Raw genomic sequence first — 6,016 nt, 5'->3', positions numbered from 1 at the left:
TCCTCTATGGAGAGAGTTGAGCAATTCCAAAGCATCAATGTGGACCGTTGTACTCTATTTAGTGCTCTCAAAAGTCTAACTAGCTTGTTGAGCCTTCGTGCCACGTTTCATAAGATAAACACGCGAATATACCATGTTATGTCTCAAATTGCACAAAAACGTGAAAAGCTCCTTTATGGAGAGAGTTGAGCAATTCCAAAGCCTCAATGTGGACCGTTGTACTCTATTTATTGCTTTTAAAAGTCTAACTACCTAGTTGAGCCTTCGTGCCACGTTTCGTAAGGTAAAGATGCGAGTAGACCAAGTTATGTTTGAAATTACACAAAAACGTGAAAAGCTCCTCTATGGAGAGAGTTGAGCAATTCCAAAGCATCAATGTAGACCGTTGTACTCTATTTAGTGCTCTTAAAAGTCTAACGACCTAGTGGAGCCTTCGTGCCACCTTTCGTAAGGTAAAGACGCGAATAGACCATGTTATGTCTCAAATTGTACAAAAACGTGAAAAGCTCCTCTATGGAGAGAGTTGAGCAATTCCAAAACATCAATGTGGACCGTTGTACTCTATTTGGTGCTCTTAAAAGTCTAACTTGCTAGTTGAGCCTTAATGGCATGTTTCGTAAGGTAAAGATGCGAGTAGACCAAGTTATGTTTGAAATTGCACAAAAACGTGAAAAGCTCCTTTATGGAGAGAGTTGAGCAATTCCAAAGCATCAATGCGGACCGTTGTACTCTATTTGGTGCTCTTAAAAGTCTAACTTGCTAGTTGAGCCTTAATGGCATGTTTCGTAAGGTAAAGATGCGAGTAGACCAAGTTATGTTTGAAATTTCACAAAAACGTGAAAAGCTCCTCTATGGAGAGAGTTGAGCAATTCCAAAGAATCAATGTGAATCGTTGTACTCTATTTAGTGCTCTTAAAAGTCTAACCAGCTAGTTCAGCCTTCGTGCCACGTTTCGTAAGGTAAAGATGCGAGTAGACCAAGTTATGTTTGAAATTACACAAAAACGTGAAAAGCTCCTCTATGGAGAGAGTTGAGCAATTCCAAAGCATCAATGTAGACCGTTGTACTCTATTTAGTGCTCTTAAAAGTCTAACGACCTAGTGGAGCCTTCGTGCCACCTTTCGTAAGGTAAAGACGCGAATAGACCATGTTATGTCTCAAATTGTACAAAAACGTGAAAAGCTCCTCTATGGAGAGAGTTGAGCAATTCCAAAGCATCAATGTGGACCGTTGTACTCTATTTGGTGCTCTTAAAAGTCTAACTTGCTAGTTGAGCCTTAATGGCATGTTTCGTAAGGTAAAGACGCGAATAGACCATGTTATGTCTCAAATTGTACAAAAACGTGAAAAGCTCCTCTATGGAGAGAGTTGAGCAATTCCAAATCATCAATGTGGACCGTTGTTCTTTATTTAGTGCTCTTAAAAGTCAAACTAGCTAGTTGAGCCTTCGTGCGACGTTTCGTAAGGTAAAGACGCGAATAGACCATGTTATGTCTCAAATTGCACAAGAACGTGAAAAGCTCCTCTATGGAGAGAGTTGAGCTATTCCAAAACCTCAATGTGGACCGCTGTACTCTATTTAGTGCTCTTAAAAGTCTAACCAGCTAGTTGAGCCTTCGTGCGGCGTTTCGTATGGTAAAGACACGAGTAGACCATGTTATGTCTCAAATTGCACACGAACGTGAAAAGCTCCTCTATGGAGAGAGTTGAGCAATTCCAAAACCTCAATGTGGACCGTTGTACTCTATTTAGTGCTCTTAAAAGTCTAACTAGCTAGTTCAGCCTTCGTGCCGCGTTTCGTAAGGTAAAGACACGAGTAGACCAAGTTATGTCTCAAATTGCACAGAAACGTGAAAAGCTCTTCTGTGGAGAGAGTTGAACAATTCCAAAGCATCAATGTGGACCGTTGTACTCTATTTGGTGCTCTTAAAAGTCTAACCAGCTAGTTGAGCCTTCGTGCCACGTTTCGTAAGGTAAAGACGCGAATAGACCATGTTATGTCTGAAATTGCACAAAAACGTGAAATGCTCCTCTATGGAGAGAGTTGAGCAATTCCAAAGCATCAATGTGGACCGTTGTACTCTATTTAGTGCTCTCAAAAGTCTAACTAGCTTTTTGAGCCTTCGTGCCACGTTTCATAAGATAAACACGCGAATATACCATGTTATGTCTCAAATTGCACAAAAACGTGAAAAGCTCCTTTATGGAGAGAGTTGAGCAATTCCAAAGCCTCAATGTGGACCATTGTACTCTATTTATTGCTTTTAAAAGTCTAACTACCTAGTTGAGCCTTCGTGCCACGTTTCGTAAGGTAAAGATGCGAGTAGACCAAGTTATGTTTGAAATTACACAAAAACGTGAAAAGCTCCTCTATGGAGAGAGTTGAGCAATTCCAAAGCATCAATGTAGACCGTTGTACTCTATTTAGTGCTCTTAAAAGTCTAACGACCTAGTGGAGCCTTCGTGCCACCTTTCGTAAGGTAAAGACGCGAATAGACCATGTTATGTCTCAAATTGTACAAAAACGTGAAAAGCTCCTCTATGGAGAGAGTTGAGCAATTCCAAAGCATCAATGTGGACCGTTGTACTCTATTTGGTGCTCTTAAAAGTCTAACTTGCTAGTTGAGCCTTAATGGCATGTTTCGTAAGGTAAAGATGCGAGTAGACCAAGTTATGTTTGAAATTGCACAAAAACGTGAAAAGCTCCTTTATGGAGAGAGTTGAGCAATTCCAAAGCATCAATGCGGACCGTTGTACTCTATTTGGTGCTCTTAAAAGTCTAACTTGCTAGTTGAGCCTTAATGGCATGTTTCGTAAGGTAAAGATGCGAGTAGACCAAGTTATGTTTGAAATTTCACAAAAACGTGAAAAGCTCCTCTATGGAGAGAGTTGAGCAATTCCAAAGAATCAATGTGAATCGTTGTACTCTATTTAGTGCTCTTAAAAGTCTAACCAGCTAGTTGAGCCTTCGTGCCACGTTTCGTAAGGTAAAGATGCGAGTAGACCAAGTTATGTTTGAAATTCCACAAAAACGTGAAAAGCTCCTCTATGGAGAGAGTTGAGCAATTCCAAAGCATCAATGTGGACTGATGTACTCTATATAGTGCTCTTAAAAGTCTAACCAGCTAGTTGAGCCTTCGTGCCACGTTTCGTAAGGTAAAGACACGAATAGACCAAGTTATGTCTCAAATTGCACAAAAACCTGAAAAGCTCTTCTGTGGAGAGAGTTGAACAATTCCAAATCATCAATGTGGACCGTTGTACTCTATTTAGTGCTCTTAAAATTCTAACTTGGTAGTTGAGCCTTCCTGCCACGTTTCGTATGCTAAAGATGCGAATAGACCAAGTTATGTTTGAAATTGCAGAAAAACGTGAAAAGCTCCTCTATGAATAGAGTTGAGCAATTCCAAAGCATCAATGTGGACTGTTGTACTCTATTTAGTGCTCTTAATAGTCTAACCAGCTTGTTGAGCCTTCGTGCCACGTTTCATAAGATAAACACGTGAATATACCATGTTATGTCTCAAATTGCACAAAAACGTGAAAAAGCTCCTTTATGGAGAGAGTTGAGCAATTCCAAAGCCTCAATGAGGACCGTTGTACTCTATTTAGCACTTTTAAAAGTCTAACTAGCTAGTTGAGCCTTCGTGCCACGTTTCGTAAGGTAAAGATGCGAGTAGACCAAGTTATGTTTGAAATTACACGAAAACGTGAAAAGCTCCTCTATGGAGAGAGTTGGGCAATTCCAAAGCATCAATGTGGACCGTTGTACTCTATTTAGTGCTCTTAAAAGTCTAACGACCTAGTGGAGCCTTCGTGCCACCTTTCGTAAGGTAAAGACGCGAATAGACCATGTTATGTCTCAAATTGTACAAAAACGTGAAAAAGCTCCTCTATGGAGAGAGTTGAGCAATTCCAAAGCATCAATGTGGACCGTTTTACTTTATTTAGTGCTCTTAAAAGTCAAACAAGCTAGTTGAGCCTTCGTGTCACGATTCGTAAGGTAAAGACGCGAATAGACCATGTTATGTCTTAAATTCCACAAGAACGTGAAAAGCTCCTCTATGGAGAGAGTTGAGCAATTCCAAAACCTCAATGTAGACCGTTGTACTCTATTTAGTGCTCTTAAAAGTCTAACTAGCTAGTTGAGCCTTCGTGCCGCGTTTCGTAAGATAAAGACACGAGTAGACCAAGTTATGTCTCAAATTGCACAAAAACGTGAAAAGCTCTTCTGTGGAGAGAGTTGAACAATTCCAAAGCATCAATGTGGACCGTTGTACTCTATTTAGTGCTCTTAAAAGTCTAACTTGCTAGTTGTGCCTTCATGCCACGTTTCGTATGGTAAAGATGCGAGTAGACTAAGTTATGTTTGAAATTGCACAAAAACGTGAAAAGCTCCTTTATGGAGAGAGTTGAGCAATTCCAAAGCATCAATGCGGACCGTTGTAGTCTATTTGGTGCTCTTAAAAGTCTAACTTGCTAGTTCAGCCTTAATGGCATGTTTCGTAAGGTAAAGATGCGAGTAGACCAAGTTATGTTTGAAATTGCACAAAAACGTGAAAAGCTCCTCTATGGAGAGAGTTGAGCAATTCCAAAGCATCAATGTGAATCGTTGTACTCTATTTAGTGCTCTTAAAAGTCTAACCAGCTAGTTGAGCCTTCGTGCCACGTTTCGTAAGGTAAAGATGCGAGTAGACCAAGTTATGTTTGAAATTCCACAAAAACGTGAAAAGCTCCTCTATGGAGAGAGTTGAGCAATTCCAAAGCATCAATGTGGACTGATGTACTCTATATAGTGCTCTTAAAAGTCTAACCAGCTAGTTGAGCCTTCGTGCCACGTTTCGTAAGGTAAAGACACGAATAGACCAAGTTATGTCTCAAATTGCACAAAAACCTGAAAAGCTCTTCTGTGGAGAGAGTTGAACAATTCCAAATCATCAATGTGGACCGTTGTACTCTATTTAGTGCTCTTAAAATTCTAACTTGGTAGTTGAGCCTTCCTGCCACGTTTCGTATGCTAAAGATGCGAATAGACCAAGTTATGTTTGAAATTGCAGAAAAACGTGAAAAGCTCCTCTATGAATAGAGTTGAGCAATTCCAAAGCATCAATGTGGACTGTTGTACTCTATTTAGTGCTCTTAATAGTCTAACCAGCTTGTTGAGCCTTCGTGCCACGTTTCATAAGATAAACACGTGAATATACCATGTTATGTCTCAAATTGCACAAAAACGTGAAAAAGCTCCTTTATGGAGAGAGTTGAGCAATTCCAAAGCCTCAATGAGGACCGTTGTACTCTATTTAGCACTTTTAAAAGTCTAACTAGCTAGTTGAGCCTTCGTGCCACGTTTCGTAAGGTAAAGATGCGAGTAGACCAAGTTATGTTTGAAATTACACGAAAACGTGAAAAGCTCCTCTATGGAGAGAGTTGGGCAATTCCAAAGCATCAATGTGGACCGTTGTACTCTATTTAGTGCTCTTAAAAGTCTAACGACCTAGTGGAGCCTTCGTGCCACCTTTCGTAAGGTAAAGACGCGAATAGACCATGTTATGTCTCAAATTGTACAAAAACGTGAAAAAGCTCCTCTATGGAGAGAGTTGAGCAATTCCAAAGCATCAATGTGGACCGTTTTACTTTATTTAGTGCTCTTAAAAGTCAAACAAGCTAGTTGAGCCTTCGTGTCACGATTCGTAAGGTAAAGACGCGAATAGACCATGTTATGTCTTAAATTCCACAAGAACGTGAAAAGCTCCTCTATGGAGAGAGTTGAGCAATTCCAAAACCTCAATGTAGACCGTTGTACTCTATTTAGTGCTCTTAAAAGTCTAACTAGCTAGTTGAGCCTTCGTGCCGCGTTTCGTAAGATAAAGACACGAGTAGACCAAGTTATGTCTCAAATTGCACAAAAACGTGAAAAGCTCTTCTGTGGAGAGAGTTGAACAATTCCAAAGCATCAATGTGGACCGTTGTACTCTATTTAGTGCTCTTAAAAGTCTAACTTGCTAGTTGTGCCTTC

Source organism: Tripterygium wilfordii, chromosome 19 (assembly GCF_013401445.1).
Source record: "Tripterygium wilfordii isolate XIE 37 chromosome 19, ASM1340144v1, whole genome shotgun sequence".
Lineage (NCBI taxonomy): Eukaryota > Viridiplantae > Streptophyta > Magnoliopsida > Celastrales > Celastraceae > Tripterygium > Tripterygium wilfordii.
Note: the sequence above shows the minus strand (reverse complement) of the source record.